This window comes from Rousettus aegyptiacus, unplaced genomic scaffold (genome assembly GCF_014176215.1).
Source record: "Rousettus aegyptiacus isolate mRouAeg1 unplaced genomic scaffold, mRouAeg1.p scaffold_m13_p_2, whole genome shotgun sequence".
NCBI lineage: Eukaryota > Metazoa > Chordata > Mammalia > Chiroptera > Pteropodidae > Rousettus > Rousettus aegyptiacus.
The window spans coordinates 52160996-52185642 of record NW_023416295.1 but is presented as its reverse complement, the minus strand read 5'-3'; the positions used below and the strand labels follow the sequence as shown (position 1 = coordinate 52185642).

General features: G+C 34.2%; 1 protein-coding gene across 4 annotated transcripts in view; it reads left to right on the top strand.

Moving 5' to 3' along the window:
- CSRNP3 (cysteine and serine rich nuclear protein 3) overlaps positions 1-24647 on the top strand; it is a 169118-nt gene that overhangs the window by 71187 nt on the left and 73284 nt on the right. The window contains exon 1 of one of the 4 annotated variants that reach the window (XM_016156354.2): positions 7179-8285. The exons of 2 other annotated variants lie outside the window; for them this stretch is intronic. The gene's annotated coding sequence lies outside the window, so the exon portion shown is untranslated. Of the gene's footprint in view, positions 1-7178; positions 8286-10007; positions 10131-24647 lie in introns of those variants that run through there. One more of the 4 variants, XM_016156361.2, reaches the window with a different exon arrangement.

Below are 24647 nucleotides of genomic sequence, written 5' to 3'. Positions count from 1 at the left end.
TAATTCCACAAGGCCATAAAACATAGCATATTAGAATAATGAGGAAATGAAGTAATGTAGCCATGGCTTCCTAGATCAAAGAAATACTTCATAAATACAATGGGACAAATACCTGTAGGTGCCATTTAAGCCACCTCTCACTGTGAGTGACAGGCAAACAGTAGCAATAGAAGGACCAATTTTGTCTCAGCGATCGTAATTTCATGTTTCATAGATAACCATGAGAAATAAAGAGGCAAAGATCCAAAGCATGCTATGGCCTCTGAAGAGTGGCAGTTGCTGTAGTATTCACAGCTGTCAGCTAAAGTTATCACAGGTTATAATATTCAGATACAATGTATTTATTGTCCTCTGCCACGTGGCTTGCTATTGACATAAGGAATTCTTAGAATATCTAAATAGAGTTTATTGAAACTGATCAAAACTAATTTTTACTAGTTTATTTATAAGGCTAATGGATTTTCTTTAATGGCATGTTGATATTCTAAACTAAAACAGATATGAAAAGAATTTCTGTCCTTTAGCCTGACCACCTGAATTAAATAACACTACCTTCTAATTTGAAGAAACACATATATGCTATAATCACATGTGTACATAGCAATCATATACCAGTATAATAAGGGTGTATAATCTCCTTCGCTCCATAGATAAAAATTAGAGCCAAACATGGTTGGATCATGGTTTCATGTAATAGTGCTCCTTGACAAAAATAGACATGAATAATGAATATTAAAAGGAAGCTGACTACATGAACAAGAAAGAAAATGCATGCCTCCTTTCAAAAAAGCCAATCACTAGCATTAAAAGCAGGCCATGGGACTAAGCTCATTAAAACATTTGCCTAAAGGAAAAATCTAACTTATTTCTTGTATTTCTACATGTTGTATGATTAATATAAAGCATGGAGTTGGATTTTGTTATTCGGATCATGATTTAATCTGCATGGAACACTATGTAGTTTTCTTATATGAGCACCACAATTAAGTTCAATTGATGGTATTCTGGATTTGAAATTTTATTGTGAAAAAGGTAATCCTTTGTTCTTTCTTAACCTTTAATCAGGCCACTGAGAGAAATTCTGTACTTTTAAAAGTTAGCTGAGATAGAAGGAATTGTGTAGCTGGGTAATAGGATTTGTCTGTGGGCTCTTCTTGTAGGCATTGATCATTCAGAGGCAAAGATGGCACCTTCGTATCCTTAGAATCTTATTCTCTTGCCTGGTGCATGGCAGGGTGTCTATATTTAAGCTTCCTCTTGTCTTTCTAACATTGGTTAATGGTATTATCATCCATGCTATCTCCCAAATTAAAAATCCCAGATTCAGGATTCGCCCTCACTCTCACCCTAAGTATCCACTGATTTACTTCCTCAATTTCTTCTCCACCCCAGTGCTGCTACTGTCTTCATTCAGAGCTTTTTAGCTTTTTCTGGGATATGTCAGTCTCATTTGGCCTCCGATTCCAGGCCTTCTCTCCAATTCATTCTCCAGAGTTACCTCATAAAACACAATTGTAATCAAGCCAGTAATGAATACAAACTGACTCTAAGATGAATGCCAACATACAAATACACAATCTCATCAAGATCAAATACCCTCACCATTTTCACAATAAAATTTTATTTCCTTCACACATTAGTCATGCCTCAGAATCTGCATATATTCTAGCCCTCTGCCTAGAGTACTTTTTTTCCTTTTCCACAAAAGAATGCTTATTCATTCCTTAAGATTTATTTACCATGTCACCTCTTCCGTGAAGCCCACCATGACTGTCGTAGATAACATACTCCCAGGAGAGCCACCCTGCATTAAAGGCGTACTACCTGGTTTGGATACTGAGTCTGTCACATTGGCAAGTCACTTGACAAGTCTGTCCCTCAGTTGTCTCATCTATGAAATGGAGATGTTAAGAGTAGCTACCTCATAGGCTTGGTGCAATGGTTATATGAGTTAATACATGTAAAGCACTTCAGTCTTAGTAAGTACTTGACAACTATTAGCTATTTTTATATAGCATTATTCACTCCTGTCTTTATGTTCATATATACTCTATTATAGAACTTACCCCAGTATGTTGTAACTATATTTATAATTGTCTCTACCTCTCAGTGGAGAGCCACTTAGCTCAAAGACTGTGACTTATTCATCCATCTCTTTAAATTGTCAGAGCTCTGAACCAGGTTCTGAACATATAGTACTCAGTGAATGTAAAGTGAATAAATGTATAAGTGAACTCGGGTAAATAATATACCAAAATTGTTTCTGTATGTCTGTGTTATTGAAATCAAAATAGAGTCAGTCTATTAGCCAAGTATTTTGTAGACTAGTGTTGGTGAAATAAAATCTAGGGAACTCTTTTTCTTATAGGAAATTCTTTTTTCTTATTCCTTGACCCCAAAAGTTGTCTCTTAAAAAGTTATGGTGCAACCTTCCCATTGACATGGAAGAGCCACTGGTCCTATTAAGTCATTCTTTTTTTTTTTACCTGCTCAGTTCATGTTTGATTTTGCATATGTGATTTAACTCCATAGTTTCTGTCCCAGGTTAGACATCTAATTTGTCATAAAAAGAAATTATTGTAATTAACTTTGATAGTCAGTAAGAAATAAATGTATCCTTTGTGTTCTCAGAGAGGAGGTTTGCTTCATTTACTCCTTTCTCTTGATAAATGCTGTTTTCTAATGCCTTTGTGGTGATAAGGAGACTGAGGGTATGGGGGAAATCTGTATACTTTCTTCTCCTAGTCATTTTGCATAAAGACTTCTTTGCCGCCATGTTCAGATGATTTATGTGCATATTGTGTATGCAGTAGCAGCAATTATAGAACTATTCCTACCATTTAACCTACATCATTTCGAGTAGCCATTCACTGGCCACTTAACATCTGCTACTTGTGTAGTCTAACATCCAGATAGGATAAAAAATCAGAAGGATAAGACTCCAATAGGCTTGTTTATTTTGATAGGTGATGATGCGTGTGTAAGGGAGGGTGGTGTGCTTTAAGTTTTAGTTTACATTATTCAAAATTATCTTTTTCTTTTTATCTTTGCAGAATTAGGGCATACTTGTCTTTCCCCTACATTTTTTTCCTAACTTAGAAATCAGATAACAGAAAAAACTAACAAATAATCTCCTCTATGTACTTTATTTAAGGAAGGTCCTGTTGTTTTACAGTCTTTCACAACCTCCCAAACTGAGCATTAACAATATTTAATATTAATAATTTTTATAATATTTGAAAGTTGACAAACTCGAGACAATGCAAATCAAAATACTGCCTGTGAAATTACAAAATCCGTCTAACAAAACTAGTTTAATGCTCTCTACTTGTCATGTATAATTGGTAACTGAATCATACAATCATTGACTTTTAAGATTATAAATGAGATCAGAGACCAGTTTTTCCAGCAAATTTTAAATACTTTCTTTGTGACAAATTCCTTTCTCTCCATTTCTCAATCATCACTTTTAGTTCAGGCGCTCGTTATTTCTTCCCATCTCTCCTCATCAGACTCCCCACTGCTGCTTCAATGTCTACCTGTGGAGTCACTCCTCAACCGTCATAGTTGTCTTTATTCATCACTTTGACCATACCTCTTTTCTTATGCCTTGGTGATGTCCCAATATCTTATACATTGCAAAAATCTTCTCACCTCAAGCTTCAGAGCACTTCAAGAGGGAAGACCAGATTTCCTTTTCCTCCTTCACCATTCCAACACATGACTAAATCTTCCGTCACCCAAATTTTCTCAAAGTTCCTCTCATTAGTCAGTAAAGCTCTTGCCATTGTTTCTGAGCATTTCCCAAAGCATCATTTTGTGACTGGGAATCCCCTTTTCTCCCAGGTAGTTACCCCATCTCTTAATTGTTAGTTCCATTCCTGCAATACAGTCTTTTCAGATAACTCAGTCTTCCTTTGCTTTTGATACTGTTTGAGTATTTTGCTTCCTTTCCACCCTCATATTTTCTTTAAGCGCTCCCATTAAATGCATCCATTTTATTGAATGAAATTCTTTGCTTTCACTGAATATGTATATCAGATTGTCCTTTCATGTACTTTTAGGTTTATTATGTTATCTCTGTCATACATATGTAAATATTTTCTAGTTATCAGTTGCTCAGTAACTACCATGACACTTAGTGGCTTAAAACAGCAACCACTTTATTATGTCTTACGAATTCTATAGGACAAGAATTTGAGAAAAGCTCAGCTAAGGGATTCTTCACCACATAGTGACAGCTAGGATTACTTCACTGTGTCCAGTTGGTCAGTCAGCAGATTTGGAGCGGCCAAGATGGCTTCATGATGGTTTCACCATGGCAATCTTAGGGCAGTCAGTCCTCTTACATGCATCTCAAGGCTCCTGGAGAAAGTGTTCTAAGAGGCTCAGGAGAAGCTACAAGGTTTCTTAGGACATAGCCTAGGAATTTCCAGAACATTACTTCTGCAGCTTCTATTACTTAAGCAAATCATTAAGACTAGTGTAGAATAAAGGTGAGGAAAATTAGACTCAACCTCTTCATGAGAAGGAATAGCATAAAATGAGTAGCCATCATATATATATATATTTGACATACGATAAAATATTTTTAATTATAAGAAATTTTGTTTTAGAAAACAATATTGAAAATAACTTGTACTGATTATACATAAAATATATGTTGAGTCAATAAAATATTCAAAGTTTAAAAATATTCAAACTTTAAAAAACATGTCCTTACTTTACCACCCCTCCCATAACATGCTCAGCAATTTTTTTTCAGCTAGATGGACTATAATCATCTTGGGAACAGTATATGAATATATTATTTTTGTATCCCTAGCAACTGTTTCAGAGCTTGGTACACGGTAACCTCTCAATAAATGTTTGTTGAATTGAATTGAATTAGTCCTGGATTTTGAGGCTGTTATGGCCGATTTATTGACTACTATGAATGTGTTGTAAAGTAGGGTGAAATGTAGTGAGAAAATCTAGCCTAATCAAGGGTAAGTCCAATAGAATGCACTGGTATATATGCCAATTAATATAGTTCTAGGAAACACAGAACATATGTATCAGTAAATCTTCTCCATCTTCCTTCATGCAGTAGAATGGTCAAGGGATTATCCATTTAGCATGTCTGTGCTCAAATTACTGCATGAGCTAAACAGCAAACAGTTTAGATTACTTCCGACAATTTTTACTTATTTTGTAAAAAAGGAGCAAACAGAATGGTTCTATTATGGCTCTTTGTCATTTGGAAAAAACTAAGCTAATAGAAGCATATAGTAAGAATTGAAATATCTTTTTTTCAATTCGCAGCTTTTACAATAATGAAGTAAATTAAAGTGTCCTTTAATCTTGGGGTGGAATTTGCTTTGTTAAGCTGTGGTCTTGTGTTTCTCTGTTAATTTCAAATTTAAAGAACTCTTTGGCTGATGAAACTGTTATATAAGCACAGGCACTGTTGTTCATTGTGTAATGTGAGAATCAGAAACTCTGCTGCAATTCCCTTGTCATATCACTGACAGACTTCCAGAATTTTGATTGGAATGATGGGTATATTTTGTAATTTGCTTTAATCTTGAAGCAATTTTATGAGATTTGTTTCAAATTACCAACTTTATTTATTTTTTTCTGCATATATTAGAGAAAAATTACCTCTTCTTTCCCAAAGTCCTATCTACTTATTTTATCTGTCTTTACTATTATGATAATACTTTTAAAAATTATTTTAAACAACCATTAGAATTTACATCGTTTCTTCTCATTTTACTAATATTAGTTGACAATGCTTGGTTGATGCCAATTTAGAGAATTGAAGTATAAAAATATTGCTGTATATATCCATGATATGCATTCCATAGACTTTCCCGTTCCTGTTTGGCAGACTTGAAAACTAAGGCATAAGATCCTAGAATAACTCACGAAGTTTATTTAAGACAATAGTAGATCTGGAAAGATATTACTATTCCATGATCATTCTGTCTCTTTCTAGATCTTTCTAGCTCTGTCGTCCACTTTAAATACCTTTTTCAACATTAATGAATTTAATAGGCTCTTACATTTAATACATTAAGTTTATAGACTACGATTTTTCCACCGAAGACTGTTTCACTGATAATTTAATTGCTAGCTGTTTCTAGATTCCTTGTATTTATTTATAGTTTTTTTTCTTGTTGTAAATTATTTCTTTATATACATTCATACAAACTTCACATATATGTGGTTCTTATTTCTGTTTTTACACCCTTGCACACTCTCTCTCCCTAGAATTTGAAAGTAACTTAGTTTTCTGCTGATTCTTTCCTTCCATTTGGCAACCATTTTATTTCACTGTTTTTGAAGTGATGCAGTAAGAGAAAAATGGCTGCCTTTTGTTTATTTCCTTGTACATTAACATGATGACATCATCAAAGATATTAGCTAGAATGTACATATCTTTAAGAACCCCAGAGGTGCACTATAAGTCAGGAACAGTTTGTTGTTTTGTTTTGTTTTCTTTCCTTTTAATGCCCCCAAGGTTTTTGTAGCTTTAGCATAGCTCTTGCATGCAGAGGGAAAAATGAACATGAACATTTGGGAAGAAATGCATTAAAATGGTGGCAGTCAAACCATAGCTGAATATTTTTTCTATGTTAAAAAAAACTCACCAAAAAGCATTTACTTAAGTCATGAAACATTTTAAATCAACCCTATAAAAATATTATAAAAACAATGTTAAATTGTATTTAGAGACTGGGCTTTTTAGCTACACTTACCTATTCTGGCTTAAAATTATTTTTAAAAATTTCACTTGACACAAAAATTTTAGTTATTATTTTCAAAAAAATAACATTGACGGAAGGCTTAAGCAGGTATACATATATTTGTTATTTTAATGTTACTGTATTATTTACAAATACTATTAAAATGTACTGTATATCTACCTACACAGAAAATTTGTTTTCAGATCTTCATTTACTGTGCTTCTGACTTTTCCTTCTGTGTTCTTTGTTGCATTAATCTCAATTTCCATTGAGATTTATAAGCAACAAGCTTTCAATTATTAGTTTACTTTAGACAGACTATTAAAGAGATAAAAAATAGATTTTTTCGTCAAATTCCAGTAACTAAATGTTTTTTTATTTGAAAACCAACAAATCCATTTTCAGATTTTGAGAAATTTTAAGTATTTATTTAAAAACATTTTTAGAAAGATAATCTCACTATATATATTAATTCAGTATCTATACAGCAGAAAATTCCTGTGTATGTTGAGTAGTCTGCTCTGAAAATACTCAACACTGAAATCAGAAAAGGTAAACCATATGCTTTATTGAGGTATGCTGTCTAAAATAAGTTACTGCGATTTTAAGAATTAATATGAACCACATGTTCTTTAGATCTTTAAATTGAAATTTTCATTGTTCTTTTAAGTCAGCTGCTCTAGGAATGTGTCATCTTTTGAGAAGACAAATTAATCATCTATCTCATTTATATACATCAATAAAAGAGACTCATCCTCTCATCTACTTTGTCAGAAGTAATTAGAATATCTCTTTTTTTCATATAAAGTATCTATCTGTTAGTGATTGAAATGTTCATTGAGGAGATTTTAAGGGAAACAACCACTTATCCTTTTAGAAAATAACCTCCACCAAGAAAAAGAAACACCAGAAATCTAAAGGTTAAAACATAACTGTCAAATCATTCCGTTGGGCAAGGCTCTTTAATAACATTTGTACAAAAGTACTTTCAGAAAGCAGAAGGTAGGAAATGGCTTTTTGCTAGTTCCTCTTCCTTAAATTATTATTCAGCCTCTTCTTAAAATAAAATCTAGCTAACTTCTTTTGAATGCTGGCTCAAACGCTTTCTATAATAATAAAAAAAAATCTTGTGAAGGGATTTCCATAAGTTATGCTGCATTAATGACTTAGAGCAGCTTCATAATCTGTTATTCCTTCCTCCTAGCAGACCTCAGCTGATAAAAATATCCATAGACACAGTGAAGTCAGTGGCATGCCTGGCTTTCTCAGACAAAACTCCCATGTGATCACATATAGGCAGCCTCAGTGAGGCTGATGCCGTGCAGCTAGCAGTAGGTAATGAGTCTTTGTGCAGAGTGAAGCTCTTGTCGCTGAACAATAAAGCATACGGTACCAGCAATAAAACACAGGGTTGGCAAATTTAAGAAGATTCCGCTGAACCAGGAAGAACAGTGCCTTTGGTGATGCTGACACATATTATAAAATGATAATCAATTTATTTTGGATTCTAATAAATAAAGACTGCAAGGACTAAGACTACAGCTATTTGAACAGGTCAGTGATTTTATAAATTACTCCAACACTTCCCTGTGTTTGATTGGATTTAAATTAGGATGGGCTAATGTGTGTTTTGCCTTAAACAAAAACTTTGCAAGATATTTGCAGTGTGTAATACAAAGAATGCACTTGAATTGACCCAATGAGATTAAATTGTTGATGCAGTCAGATGTGATAGAGAAATGTTTATATGATTATAGTAAACTGAAAAGTTATTTATTCTATTTAAAAATTTATAGGTAAGAGAAAAGTCCAAAAATTTCTAATCTTCTATATATGCAGGTTTAATATAAAGCACAATACTACAAATAAATAGCTCAAATAAAAAGCTTCAAATTTATTTTTCCAGTATTAAAAAATATTGTATTGCAGTAGTTTATGTGTCTTATAAATCAGATGATATATCATTCAAAATTTATTAATGTCTTTCGGTGGACCGCAAGAGGAAGGTTTGGAATATTTAATTATTTAAATAAAAAATTTTAAAACAAAAAATTTGAAACGCTAGTAATATTATCTGGTAGAACAATGCATTTTATATTTAAATATAGTAATATATATCTATATTTATCTGTTGTGTGCCTTTTATTTTTCATGTTATATTTCTTTTCATAGATGAAAAATGTTATTGCATAAAACCTTTTGTTTCAAAAATATTATTTACTCATTATTGGAAAAAACAGTTTAGCTTAGTTTTAAAAAGAATGGATTAATTATGTGATGATGCATATTTCCATTGACTCAATTAGAAAAGAATGTGTCTTCACGTGTATTTATAAAACTATGTCACGCATGACCTTCTGTATGTAGAAAATAACCACTTCTTACCTTTATTGGTAATAGAGAAGTTTGTTTTAAATAGAGAGATTGCCGTGTGTAGGAAGAGGAGGGAAGAAAAAACATTACCAAATAATAGCATGACAGTGAACATCTTTGCCAAAGACAGACAAGCATTATTGCTACATGAATCTTTAGATTTAAATACACAGTTTAATTTTGCCCTGCATTTTTACTGCTGTATTGTTTTAAAGGCATCCTGAGACCTAAATCCTTTATAATTAATTTCTTGGACACCGTTTAGGATGATCATCTTTAAGACATCAGGGCATATTCGACATTTTATGGAATTACTATAGTGACTTCATGTATTTGTACAGTGACTAAAATAAATTCATCCCTGTAAAATGCTGTTTAAATCACAACAAAAAGAAATATCCCTTGTCTCTGATTACGCATGCGATGTGTATTCCAATGGAAAAAATTAGCTACGTTTCAAAAACAAGAGAAGTTAATGAAAATTTTAAATTGGCCTTCCACATGTATTTAAATGAAGTATTTGACTATGTGGGTTTCCTTAGTTACCATAGTCGCTGCTGACAGCTTCTTTCGACGGGGAGCAGGGGAAACAGGACTCTAAAACAAAGAGTTAAAAACACTTATCCATTAATAGACATGGGGGGCCGTGAAGCCGCCAGCCCAGTGAAATCGGTGCCCACTCCCCATCGCCTATTCCAGCTCTCCGGTGATTCAGGTATTCTGGCAGAACTGCAGCTCCACAATTCCTTACCCAGCATTCCGTTTCAGTTGCTGGAAGGCTGCCTGAGCCTTATGCAAATGAGACCAGCTCTGAGGCTTTGACTGCAGAAGAGGGGGTGGGGGGGGGGGGCAGAAGGGAGTTCAAAGGTCACGGGGGGTGGTGGAGAGCTGGATCAGTTGCCTGAAAAAAAAAATGCACCGAGCTCCTCTGCAGCAGTGTTTTGCAGCAGTTAAATGAGGTGTGCTTTATTTCTCAGAGTGAAGATTTTACAGCGTGTGGGCCGTAGTCGTTTAAAGTGCACGCAGGTACGGTGACAGATTTCATGATGCGCCTGATTTTATTTCTATAAAAGACACATAATGAGGTTTGGTATTTTAATTCATTGTGGAAACTGGCAGGGAGTTCCCCTGTCTTCAGGTTTCCCTCAACTAGTTTATTATTTAAATCTTCTTAATGTTTTTTCGATTTGAACCATGGGTGTTTTGTTCAAATTAAATAATTTCATGTGAGAAAATACAGGATTTGGGCTTCTAAATAATTACATTTGGAAAGTTTTTGATTGCAGAAGAGATCTTGGTAGGTTGAAACATCTAGGTAAATATCAGGACTTAAAACTTTTAGAAGATTTTCACGTTTTTAAGAAATGTATTTTAAATAAGAACTGGTTTCCTAGCTTACGTTTCTTGTGAAGTATCTGGAATTAAATAATGGAGTTCTTTTGTTCATATCCCCACACAACACATAAGTAGTTTCGATAAGTTATATTTTCATTTCATTTTAGTAGAAGGTTTCATTTTTGAGAGTCTTCGTTCTATATTTTATTGCTAAATGCCTTATCGGAGAAATTATTTCTTTCAACCTTTAAATGCTTCCTTAATTTTCCTAATTGTTATTAATTTTCTACGGGATGTTTTAGACTATGCTATTTTGAATTCACCACGTTAACTTCTTATGACATTTCTTTTCAGTTAAACCTGGATTGTAAAGTGATCCTCATAAATGTCACAGACAAGACAAAAGTCTTTTTTCCTCATGCACTAAATATCCTACTTTTGTAAAATGTGCAATTACATCATAGTAAAGTCTGACCTGTACCAAACAAATGTGTACTCACTCTTATTGTTCATGTTGCTTTAATATATCCAAAACATAATTTTAAATAAACTTAATTAAAGCATGATTAGACTGTGTTTATCCATATCATTAAAATTTTTAAATATATCAATTCAGTAGTTACAATGTTGATGGGAAATAATATTATTTTAATTTGCATCAAGTGTGCATCTGTTTACATCACAGGTTCTGCATGTATGAAAATATTTTGAGAAGATGAAGAGGCGAAAGGTTTAGTCATGAAATTACTGCTTTATGTTTTTATATTTGCATAAGATATTTTAAAATGAATTTTATGAAGCTTACCTACAAGCTAGTTCGTGTTTAGATACACTTAATTACTTTCTTTGCACTGAAAAGAGGACGTTAATTTATTATTATGATTAAAGACTTGGTACTTTGGCAACAATGTCTTTTATTTTAATATGGGGGCTGGGGTGGTTGGAGGGTGGACCGAAACAGGAGGTTAGCCAATGAAACAGTGAAGGACAATTATTTCAAATATTTATAAAATCATTTTGTAGTAGTTATTCAGGGCTACCCTTTATCACTCTATGGGGACATTATGACATTTATCTAGGATCCTGAGAGTAATTCAGGAAGAGGAATTTATGCTTTCTTTTAGTTTTTTTAAAATACAAAAATGGACATTTTTTTCTAAATTGTTTTGAAACTTTCAATAATGACTGCAGCTAAAGGCAGTATATTTCAAATAAATTGTTTCCTTCTTATATTAGATGGAATATGCCATCTTGTATTCCAAATAACATATTTGTCAATTTTTGTTTTCTATATATATGTGTGTATATATTTATTACGAAAATATGTGTATATACATTTCATATGTATTTATTACATTATATGTAATGTATATTATATATTATGTATGTGTACATACATAATATTTCAAACAGCTGAATAAAATCTTATGGTCAACCATATTTAATTCAACAATTCTGAAAAACAAAAATTTTTAAATTTACTTTTCACTGAAGTCATGCCTGCAGTTTGTATCTGCTAACCTCTCTGTGTTCTAGGCAGAGCACAGGGAGAAGGAAAAAAAACAGTTTAAAATTCATTTAGGCAGTTCAGTCCTATTAACTTTGTAAATGCAACCACTATCAGCATATTCTGAATATAGAAATAAAAATAGTGTGGGAAAGGAGAACCTATGAAGATTCTTGGAGAAAATATGATAATAGACAAATGTGAAGTAAAGAGAATTGTCATGCTTTCGTGAGCCGGGAGAGAGCTGTATATGTCCTGCAGGAAATTTACGGCTTTGAATATCCTGGATAATTTATGTCTCTATGCAAATTCACTCAAAACTTTGAAGTCTTTTTTGCATTAGCTTGAGCCGGGCTTCTTACATACAAATCTCAGCAGCAGGTACATAGTTTATGGTCTGGATATTTAAATGTATATAAAAAAATCTATTTGGGTAAATGCAATTCAAATCAAATTTGGACAGTGAAAGAGTAAATAGAGTCACGTAAAAATAAATAATTGAAGGATGTATAGTTAGTGTACTTGAAGAAATGCTGTTGTAGCAGACCAAAGAAACCTTTAAGGACTTTTCAAAAATTAATATCCTGCTTTCTGATAACCAGTCTGTCTTTGTCATCACTTGAAACTAAGAGACCATATTGTAAACTTGTAAAGATTTTAGGGCAAACAGGTACTCAGTGTAGCAGTATGGAACAGAGTCTAAAATCTGCAGATAACTGTTGTCATCTCAAAATCACAAGTGTAGGTTTTAATTTGTATTATCACTATATGTGTCCTCCTGATCCTCTGGGGTCTATGAAACAAGAACAAATTTACCTACACAGAAAATGCTCAAAATAATTGAGTATTCAAAACAATCACATTTCTTTACTTTAACCTGGCATTTCTTAAGAAACAGAACAAATGATTGCAGTTTTCATCATCTATTCTGGAATTAATATAGAATTGTATCAGTTTTACTGAAAAGTACAATAAAATTGTAAAGTGTTCCTAAAGATCTTATTATTATTCCATATTATTAGACATATAACAATGCTATAATAATACTTTAATACTTTGTCCAGACAGTTGGAAAAATAATCTGTACTAAATAAACCAACTTTCCAAATAGGTAAAATTTATAACTTTAATGTCCAGTTTTTTACATGTTAATTACTTTCATGGAAGCAAAATACAGTACACATCATTCTGCTTTGTTGAACAAAGTGGAATTCAATTTAGGCATTAGAGTCATCATTCTCGCCATGACATTGACTTATTGCAAAAGGTAAAGCTATTCCCTAACACCAAGTGATGTTGCTATTATATGTTTTTTGTATATAATTTTTATGCTTTTTATATGTTTATATATTTTTATAATTTTTATAATTTTACTCTCTTTTCTCATGTTAATATTGATTGTATTTTAATACAATTAATAATTGCTCCTTATTTGAGAGCAATTCAAAAATCAAGTTTTTGCACTTTGTTTTACTTTAAATTCTAAATCATTTAGATGTTGGTGGGCAAAGGGAGAGGACTAAGCATCCTCTACTTCTATGTGGTAAACTTCTGACACATACACATATATGTACTTAGTATATTAAGCATAGGAACATAAAAAATAAACAGAACATCTTAATTTTTCTTAGGTTCAGGATTTTGAAAATTATGTTCGAACTCCAGATAAATTAGAAATTGTTTTTGTTGCTACGATGAGACTCACATTAAACAATTGACAGGAATTTGTCTAATAGGAAAGTGAGGAATTGCTGATAGATATACCAAAGAAAAACACACAGACCAATTTTTGTGTGTGTGTGTACTTGGCAGTTGACTAATCATTGGTGTTATATACCTATTCTTACTAATTTCAGGAAATATAGTTTATTTTATTTTCAAATCCTGGGATTTTGAGATTCACTACCTCCCACCACCATGATAGCCGAGAGGAGTTGTGATTTGGGTAAACCTTGTCTCTATGAATCTACATATTCATTTAGAAAAGCATTCAGTTGTGTGTGTGTGTGTGTGTGTGTGTGTGTGTGTGTGTGTGTATGTGTGCACATGTGCACACCTTCATTCCTCCCAAATTCCATATAAGAAAAGTAAGACAACTGAGCTATCCATCAATCCTATTTCTTTGAAAATTTACTAACTCAATTATGTGTTAAGATACACAGGGTCGCTCATCCATACCACTAATACGTGTTCTCATCCATTGTGAAGAACTATGAAGATCTGAAGGAATGTTGGTTCCATAAACTTAGTGTCAAAGATGTGCTAAGAATGAGAGAGAGTGCAAGGTGTTGGGGAAAAGCTTTATATTGCCCATTATTGTTTTGCCCATTATTGTTTTAAAAGTCCTAGGAACTACTTTAACAAATGTGGGTAACATTGTTAAATACAATAAAACCTTGTAAATTTAGGGCAATTCATGAAAAACTAAAATCCAGGAAACTATTGTATATTGTTTTCTTGATAGTGCATTTTATTATGTATTGGGTATGTGAGTTAAAGCTAATCCTGGAATGTGAAGAGGCTAAGTAGGATGGTGGTTAGGAGCAGGTTCTAATCCTGGTGTCACTGCCAAGATATTTGCCACTCAGAGATCCAGGTGGCCTTAAGACATTGTACTTGAAATCTGTAAGCCTCATCTTTTCCATCTGCAAATTGGGGATAATTGTCTCTATGTCAAAGGGTTTTTATGAAAATTAATGGCATGATGCATGCTTGGCACATAATAAGAGCATCATAAATGATAATGAATATTACTATTTTCGAACCATAGGAAATGATGCCCTGGTATGGATAAGGCAAGATCGGCTTGAGCATAGAGTCAAAAACTTTATGAAACATCTTTGATTTCAATTGATGAGGAAGAGACATGTTTTCCAAAAATATAAACATATGAGAAGTTTATTGGAGGTTATACTGAGCTGATGATTGATACCTTCTATACTAATGAAGCAAGTAGAGAAGGCAGTCAGTCACCATAGTCATTCATCAGAGTTCAGACCATATGTGGCTTCATAGATAACTTTAATCTTTCTGAGTGGAAGAACAATATCCACAAAATCCTCAGTAAAATATACTTTTCTGGACTACTTTATATCCTTTATTGCTTTAATTTTTTTTTTTATCTTTGTGCCTTTGCTCTACTGTTTTTTCCAGTTCCATGTTGATTTTGTACAGTTAAGGCATTAATCATCCATCACTGCTCCATCCATAGTTCTTGTCTCAGCCACAGACTATGGACTTTTCAATTACAGAGGGACCTCAGCACATACTAGTTGCCCAAGAAATAGTTGCTGAGCCAGTGCTATGGAGCCAATGTTATGGAGAGTAATGAGTCTAATTCTAATGACTTAAAAGTGCTAATTTTGTCTGAATCGTGAAACAATATGGCAGAGATTCATTGCTATTTTAAACTTCTTTTACATCAGAATGTTGAGAAATATTGCATTAATTGATTTGATCACAAGGTTTTTCCAAGGAAATTTAGAAAATATGTCTACTTTTTTTTTTTTTTACTTAAAAGTTATGTCAATAGTAGCATACCTAGAAGTGCTTTTTAATAAATATACATTGGTTACAAGTGTTGGATAAATTGGTAAGGAGGAATACCATAACTCTGCTTTTGTATAAAACTTGTTTGAATGGAGAAACTTCTCTAAATAGTGGGTTTCCAACTTTTAAAAGATTGTAAGAGTTTGGTGTGGCATCCCCGTTTTAATTTGTGCTCATAGAACCTTCACTGAGACTTGAAAATCTAGGTGTTTTCTCATATACTCTGTATTGTTTTTACTAATTGTTGCTTAATGCAATGTCACCTGCAGATTGAACAACTATGTATTGTTCTTTATCTTAGATAGTAAAAATCTGTATCTTACTTAAGGTGGTGATTTACTTTAAAGAACATCCAAAGTACTTTTTACTATTTCTTTTAATTTTTTAAAATCTCCTTTATTTTCTGCACAGCATTTTTGGCAGGATCCCAGTGCTTGGATAGGAATGGTCCTAAAGGTTGGCCGTATTTTATTATGATGTCCACTTCAGAATACTTTATGAAGGAACTGTTTTTAAAAGTTCCTTCCCCTTCAGGCTATTTTGATGATTCTTGTGAAGGAAAAAGATATTATGTCTCTTAAATGTTCTTAGATCTGCACTGGCTAGTCCACTCTAGTATTTACTCAAAAACTTTCTAAAAGACTGAAGAGACACTTCTTAAGTGCTAAGGAGAAAAAAACTGTTATCTTCCAGTAGTGCGGTAATAATTCTTAATTCTTTCATGTCTGTGTCTTTTTTTCCCCCCTTAATGTGGTAAGTCTTACCATCCAAGGAATTAGGCTAAGTACTGTTCTTTTGTCTTAATAGCAAGTATACAAAATAAATTTTTCATCGGTACTTTTGTTGTTAGAGTAGGAAGTAGGCTTACAACAGCATTTGATGAATTTTCAAATTTTAAAAGCCTTATTGTGTTCTTGGTTGGTTTTCTCTGCTCTTGCTAACTGAAAGAACATTCTGAAAGTTAACTAACTTTAGGGAAGGACATTGGTCTCCCAGCCTATATGGATTTTATTATACCATGTTACCAAATACCAAGTAATGATCAACATTTAGGGTTAAGAAGCATTAATAACTAAGTTCCATCTTTCTGTGGTTATTAATACCAATGACAGGTAACATGGGAACCTTCTTGGGGTCCCCCTTAGCCAGATAGAGTCAGAAAGAACCCTTTACCAGTAGTAAATAGAGTAGTCATCTATCTCTTTATCAGCAGGTCTTAAATTAATTTAGCCATTGCAGTTTGTACACGGTAAGAGAAAAGGGTATGGGCATTAGAGACGCCAGCCTTTGATAGAGGCCATGCGTTTTTCATTTACTCCCAGGTATTGGGGACCGAATTGCGTCACAACCTATTCATATTAGTTATGCTCCGCCCCTTATTTTGATAGAAGTGGAAACTGAGACCCAGAGAGGTAATCCTCTTACCTATAATTGGACCACTTGTTAGTAGCTGATCTAGGATTAGTCTCCAAATCGAGGACCATTCATTACCTGAGGAGACATGGGAATACAAAACATCTTCAGTCCATGAATAACCTTAAAGTCACATGTGAGAAAATGTCAGGTAAAGCCGCAATTGTGATATGGTGTAAGAAGTTACTGGTAAATGCATCAGTTGAGTGCCGTGAATGCAGAGAGGTCACTTAATCCAATGTGGTGCTGGTCAGAATATTTCTTGAAGAAAGGTTGGGTCAGGCTTCTAGGGCAAATGACCTAGATTTCTGAAACCTCTGTTTCCTTTGTTAAAACTGTCTTGCAGAGTTCAGGAAAAGGTTACAGAGAATAGGTACAAAGTATTTGGCGCATAGTAGGTGCTCATTAAATGCCGATTTACAAATGGAACAAGATAATCCACATTTTAGGAAAGATAGACACTGTTTCAAGGGAAGTGTACTTAACCTAGAACGATACTAGTCAAGTATTCAAGCTACATATTTACAGATGAGGGCATGTTGGGGTGCTCGTTTTAGAGTAGTATGTGGCAGCTAAGAGAACACTGAAGAAAGAAGTTGGGAGTAGAGAGATGCGGTAGTGTCTTTGGTATACGTGGTAGAAGAAACTGAGGGGGCCAGAAAGAAGCCTGCCGGAGGAAGTGGATGACCCTGGTGGTGTAAAGGAACAGGAGGAGACAAATGTTCAAACTTCTTTGTTACTTTGAACTAACGTATTCACAATGAATCATTTCTCAAGTTTAAGATATCCATCCAAGCTGGAGAAATGATATAAATCGCCAGAGCAAAAGCTCTTAACTGGAGTTCATGGATAGATGGCATGCATTTGTGCTTCTGTGCACTTTTTTTTCTGGGGCAAGCATTCATTTATTTTGTCAAATTCTAAAACTGCAAATCATCAAGCTGCAAAAATATTGAAATCCACAACACATAAAGTAACTCAGAACTTTAACTCAAGGTCACAGGCAACTCTGGCACAAGGAATACATACATAATTAGGGAACCCTACAATTATTTCTCTAACAAAAATATTCATTAGTCAGGAGTGCTCCCAGGGTTCTTGGCTTAAGGAGACACCTGGACAAGAGAGGTGTACTTGGCCAACTTTCACTTCTCACGTTGGCAAGCCACCAGCAGCATTTTTCACATTGGTAGTGTCCCATGGAAACACCTTGCGGGATTTTACCTTGTGTAATCATTGCCAAATCCCTATCCTCTTGGCGACAGATATGTTAATTTTTTGCCAAATGGGTTAAGGCAGAAATGGCCCTAGTATTGTGGGGAAAGATATAGTTTTCTTGTCATTGCTTAGAGAAATGCATACACATTCTGAGAATGTGTGGAGTGGTAAGTGTTGAATGCATTAAAATCTGATGCCAACTTCTTAAAATGATTATCTTGTTTAGCAGAGTCTTTAGCCTATATCAGTGTTTGATTAACATAATCATGTAAGGCCAGTGGTAGTGTCAGTATTGGGACAGAACATCACAGAGTACTCAGAATCACAGTTTAAAAAAAATTAAGTATGAAAGAATTAATATAAACTAACTTTGTTAAAATTGTGCTGATAATCAGGAACACATCTGGATAACTAAAGATATCATGCCAAAGAATAAAAATAACTACGATTTTCTTTTGGCTAAGCTCTCCTTTATTACATATTGGAATAAAATCTATACACCATCAGTTGAGCAACTGTCCTCTTCATCCTCTCTCTGGCCCAGTAGACAGTCTGGTCGATGAAGCGTGACACTGTTAATAATCCTACTTTTGCCAGCTAGGCTTTTCCCACCTGCTACCACAGATGAGCCACACACCAGTGTTTTCATCAACCTGTTTGCAATGCCTCTCATCTCGTCATTTGCATTTTGTGAAGCAACCAGAAGAAACATCAAAATTGCTTTCCGTTCAGAGTCAAAGTAAAGAAGAATAAGCTTTTTTATGCAACCTAATGCTGACACTGGTTTTTCCTGAGCAGAGGCCCTTTGCTGACTGAAGCACGTAGCCTTACCTTATCAAAGTGGTCGGAATAGGACGCTATCATAGTTTCTTAGCTCTCTGTGCTTGCTGGAAGAATTCGATGAGGATATAAAATACATTATTTTGTTCTTTGACAAATCATAAAGAGATGTCCTCCATGCCATGTTGTAATGCAAGCTGTTTAACATTCTATGCCCCCTTGGTGTATGCCACATCACCAAGGCAGAAGGGTCTGTGTTAACAACCCTTGCATATATGGTTACTCATACTTTGGTTAACTGCAAAATGAGCAAAGAAACAATGCAAAGGATAAACCCAGTCTCTTAGGAAAGAGTGAACAGAGGGCTCTAGATACCTCCCTTTTTTCCTGAGAGTACCACGTAAGGATCCTGGTTAGGCATTCTCTATGGAGTAAAAACCTGCCAAGTCAAATGACCCGGAACTCAAAGCTTGCCAGCCTTTCTTTCATTGAGCCAGAGAAAAGACAGCATCTCACTAAAAAGACCTCTCCTTTACCATATAAGGAAATTCTCACCATGCCATAATTACTTCCTTTTAAAATTCATTTTGTATCAGGCCAAGCCTGTCCTTAACTTATTAACCACCGCTCACCCTCTCACCTTTTTTCAATTGCTTGATAAACTCATTATTCACCCTAATGACCTTATATGTTTTATTTACTATGTTTCATCTGATTGGTAAAGGACAGGAATATTCATGTGTAGTATTTTCAGTTGATAGGTGACATTTCTTATGTAGATGTTTTTATTGATTTCACATTCATTCTGCTTTATCACTAGGAGTCAAGAGCACAAATTAGGATTGTGAGAGGAAATGCAGGGTGTCCAATTAAATTTAAATTTCACATAAACAAATAAGTAAAAATATATCCCAAATGGTATTTTTTTTTTTATCTAAAACTCAAATTTACTGGGTGTCCTATATTTTTATCTGCTAAATCTGGCAACTCTAAAGTAATCCTTCTGCAAATTAGATAACTTGCTCCAAAGAATTGGGGGATTGATGCTATTCTTAATGTATTTCTGTGGACATTTCTTTCCAATACATAGCAAAGCATTAGGAAATAGGGACAGAATGTAAGAAGAAAAAAAGATTAAACATTAGATGAATGTAAATGGAATAGTAAGGCTGTGAAATATTCAGGCTGTTAAAAGAGTGATATAAACAAGATTCCAGAAAATACCCAAAGTTTACCTTCAGCCATTCTTTCAAAGGCCTTAAAAATGTATGTTTTAATCTAACTTTTTGATTTGCCATTCATAGTCAAGCTCTCCCACTTATCTTCACTCTACATTCTTCTGGCTTTCAACATTTTTTCCAGAAAAACATTAGATAAAATAATTATAATCATAGAGTATCTAGTGCAGTTTATCAGTATTTTTTTTTTTTGAGGAAAAAGATGGAAACGTTTATACTTTTTTACTACTTTTTCATTAAATGTGTTGATGAGAGACTTAAAGAGAGGCTCCTGAGCAATGGTTATACCTAATATAAATATGAAATAAATATTATATGTTAATCAAGAACAACAGATATCCCAAATCACCAGATGTTTATTAGAGTTTTAAAATAAAGTAGTTCTTAATTAAATTTGAAAATAGAAAAGGCATGTGGGTGCAGAAAAGAGAAAGCTGTCCAAGTGAAGAAATCATATGCTACATAAATAAATGAAAAAAATAAGATAAACTAGTGTTAGACAAGGAGAGAATATTGGCTTCAAAATACAACCTAACATATTGAAGCCTCTCAGTGAGATTCTCTGGAATGGTACCTAATTGGGTGACTCCTTGTCTACTGGCTATGTTAACTGAGTGATCAAAGGGCTGACATCTGACCCAAGATGGGCTAAAACGTTGCTCACCCTTTGGAATATTAAACTTGAACTGCAAGACATAGAGCAGTTGCTGGGCTTAAACCTGGTAACAGTAGCACATTAGAGAAAAGATCAAGGAATTTCTACAGCCATTCAGCATTTCCTCAGTTTTAGATTTTAGCTCTCTTAGCCTGTATGAGCTAGCTCAGTATTTTTCCAGCAGATGTCTTTGTGCTTAAGTTAGCTAGAACTGGCTTTTGGATTGCTTGCAAGCAAAAAAAAAAGAAAAAAAGAAAAGAAAAGGAAAAGTATGGCGTTTTGAGGTCAATTTCATCTCTCATTTTGATTCTTATTTAATCATATAGACAAGATATTTTGTTAGGAAAGAGAGTGGTGAACAAGAGGAACATGATTTCTGCAGAGAAAACAGACACTGAGAAAGTATGAAAATGTAATGGTTTCATTTATTTAGCAAACATTTATTAAACAACTATTATATGTAAGGCACTGTTCTAGACCCTTGGAACATCAGTAAAGACAACAAATATCTCTGCCTTTATATCTTTTAGCAGGGGATGAAAATGAGTAATAAACATAGAAATAAAAAAACATAATATGTATTTAGAAGGTGGTAAATACAATGGAAAAAGAAATTTTAAAAATGTGTCAGACGGAACAGTATATCAAAAGGCCTAGAGGCCAGAGAGAAATGGCAGGTTGGAGAAACTGAAAGATTATTGGAGTTGAACTATTGACAAAGCTAGTGGCTCAAAATGAAGAGGAAGAGTTAGTCAAAACAGATTGTTAAGGACTTTATAAGCATTCTGAGGACTTTGAACTCTATCCTAAAGAAACTCAAAGATACTTAAGAATTTTAAACTATAGATTGACACAATCAGATTTGCACTTTAAATTTATTGCACTGCCTGCAACCTAGAAAACACATTAAAGGCATATGGTAGTGATGGAAGAGAATAATTAGAAGGCTTTAGTTCTAGTCCAAGTGAGAAATGGTGATGCCCTTAATAGCATGTGTCTCACAAATTAGAAAACGGTAGTCGTATTAAAATGGCTGTTATCTAGGCTTAGATTTTCAGCGCCTCATATGTAGAATAAGTTGATGCCTATCCATATTTATCTTCTCCCTAAGTTCTTGTATTCTTTTTTCTCTGGTGAGATAATATAGATGATGTAGGAGAAAACCACATGATCTGTTTATCATTCCACTATTATGGTAAGCAGGTGGTTATTTGGCCCTCATGATTTTTTACAATATCTTGTTACATTCACACACATATATTTTCAAAGGTGGTAAAACTAGACAGGTGTTATGCTTGGTTGCTGCACAAGCAATTTAGTACTTAACCAGTTTCATGGGTATGTGTTAAGGTTATACCCCCTGTAATTATTTAAATTTTTAATTTCCAGCATAGATACTAATCCTACCCTAAGTAATCAGTTCCTCCTTTTCTTTGGCCTGGGTCTAGCTCAGGCCCTTTTAGTCCCAAAGATGCAGACAGAAATCACATCCAGTCTTTAACTCTATTGCTTTAAGTCTTGCAATTTCCAAATGTAATAACAAAGGGAAAAAGAGACTTAATTTTCTTATCATCCATCCAAAAATTTCCTTTCTCATTCTTGAAGAAGTGAGAAAGGAAGCGAAGAGTACCAAATACCACTTTTTGCCATATTGGAACATGGCTCCCTATGGCCCAATTGAGTGTCCTTGATTCTTGAGAAATCTGCCTTGCCTAAGGAAGCTGGGGTAGATGGGATGGGAAAGTTGGGCTTAAGGACATGGTTTTTAACTGTGCCCATTGCAGTGTTTTATAATAGAAGTGTACTTTTTAAACATAGGTTTCCATCTTGTATTACTTTGTCTTGGAGTTTCTCCCTCATGAATTACTTTGCATCTTGTTTGAAATGAAGCATTTTAAAATTTATATCCTGGCCTACTTTTATTTCAAGAACTTACTTAAAATATCTTTTTTTCTCTTCACCCTGCTCAGCTATGCATGAACATTTTATGCATTTCACACTCTTTTAGATGGATAAAATAATGTGCTGATCTGAGTAGCGGTAAAATCAGTCAGAATAGATTTTATTCTGAAAAGGGTGGACAATGCAATATCTTCTTATTGCTATCAGTTGTCTCCATGGTTAATGTAAGTCATGCAAAAGACATGGATTAGTAAAACAAGGCAGTAGAACATGAACTTGGGAGTGTTCTCAATTCGAGCAAACACCCAGCATAGTGGATGTTTGTTCCTCAAAGTTAGGTAACATGTTCTACTCTCTTGTATCCCTTAATCCACTCAGAGTCAAACAGATACATACCAGTTACTCAACACATGGTTAGATGAGTGGAGTAAGTTGACATTAATGATAAATACTTAATGTGATACCTCATACTGTACTTAATTGTACTAGACATCACACCAAAGATGGCCAAGGAAGAAATTTTGACTAGGAATTGAGTTCTGGGTTATGTGACTCAGGGCTGGTGTGTGCACATACCCAAGAAATGTGAAGTCTAGGGAGAAGCTGCTGGAAAGCAGACTAAAATTAGACTAATCTCCAATTTGAGATGTACATCAAGATCACCTGGAGGGCTTCTTGAAGCATAGAGTTCTAGGCCCTACTCCTTGGGAGTTTCTGATTCATAGGATCTGGAGTAGGGCCTGAGAATTTGCTTTTCTAACATTTCCCTCCCAGTTGATACTGAGGCTGCTAATTCAAGTAAGCTGCTTCAAGAACTACTGATTTAGACCTTGGAGATCTGGTCCAGCTGAGGGGCTCTAGGGAGAATGCTTGCTCTGTGATCTGTGAAGAGAAGGAGTGATATCAGAAATTTCTGAAGGCAGTACCTAGATAATGTAATTATCATTATCAGAATGGACATCACAATAAGGGTCTTGCTTGTTCCTGATCAATAGGACTAATAGCTACACTCTGGCAGTAAAAAAGGAGAGAATGGCTTCAAGAACTCAAATGAGAGTTCAAATGCACTGAAAAATGAGATGGAAGATGGAATGATGGAATCGACTTAGTAATACTTTCAGCTAAGTTAACCTAATTTAGCAGTGTAAGACCATGTACATATACCTAAGCTAATTGATACATATCTTTTTCAGTAATACCATATGTAATATGGTATTCCTTCCACCGCATGGAAAGTTAATGCTCTTCGCTGACTGTACATATGTCAAGGAAAATGGGGAAGGTGGAGAACCCAAGAAGAAGGGGAAGCCCATTTATCTTAAAGAAAAGATTCAGGAGAAACCATTCCCACTCCCCACCCCTCATCCTTCCCACTCAGTTAGTGCTATCTTCCAGGTGAAATAGTGGCAACAGCTTCAGCAACTGGGTATCATGGGGATACAATTCACCTTATTGCCATATTGCAATGGAAACTACCTAAAATTTAGAACCGATTTCATATGCTTAACTGTGCTCAGGTAATTAGATTTCTTGCATTTTAAAACTTGACTATGAAGTTTTTGCATAATTATGTGTCTCTTCTAGATGCATTTTATATGAGGCAGTAATCATTTAGGACTTAAGGGGATACTGGTATTTATTTTTACTACAGAATTTCATGAACTCAGATAGATTTTCTCAATTTGCCAACAAAAAAGAATTACATTACAAAGAGGCATTACATTAAAATGAACTATTTCAAAAAATTGATACATTTTGACAACCAAATGGTCAATGCTCATATTTAATTAAATTTTTGTTAATTTTGTTTTCTTAAGAAACCCTGCTAAGTGCTTCTTTCAAGGAAAGCTCAGCTCATGTATAAAAAGCCACATAAAAATGACTCTGGAGACCTTGGCTACGCATCCAGCGGTCAAATATTTCAATGCTTCGTTGCTCCTGTTCCT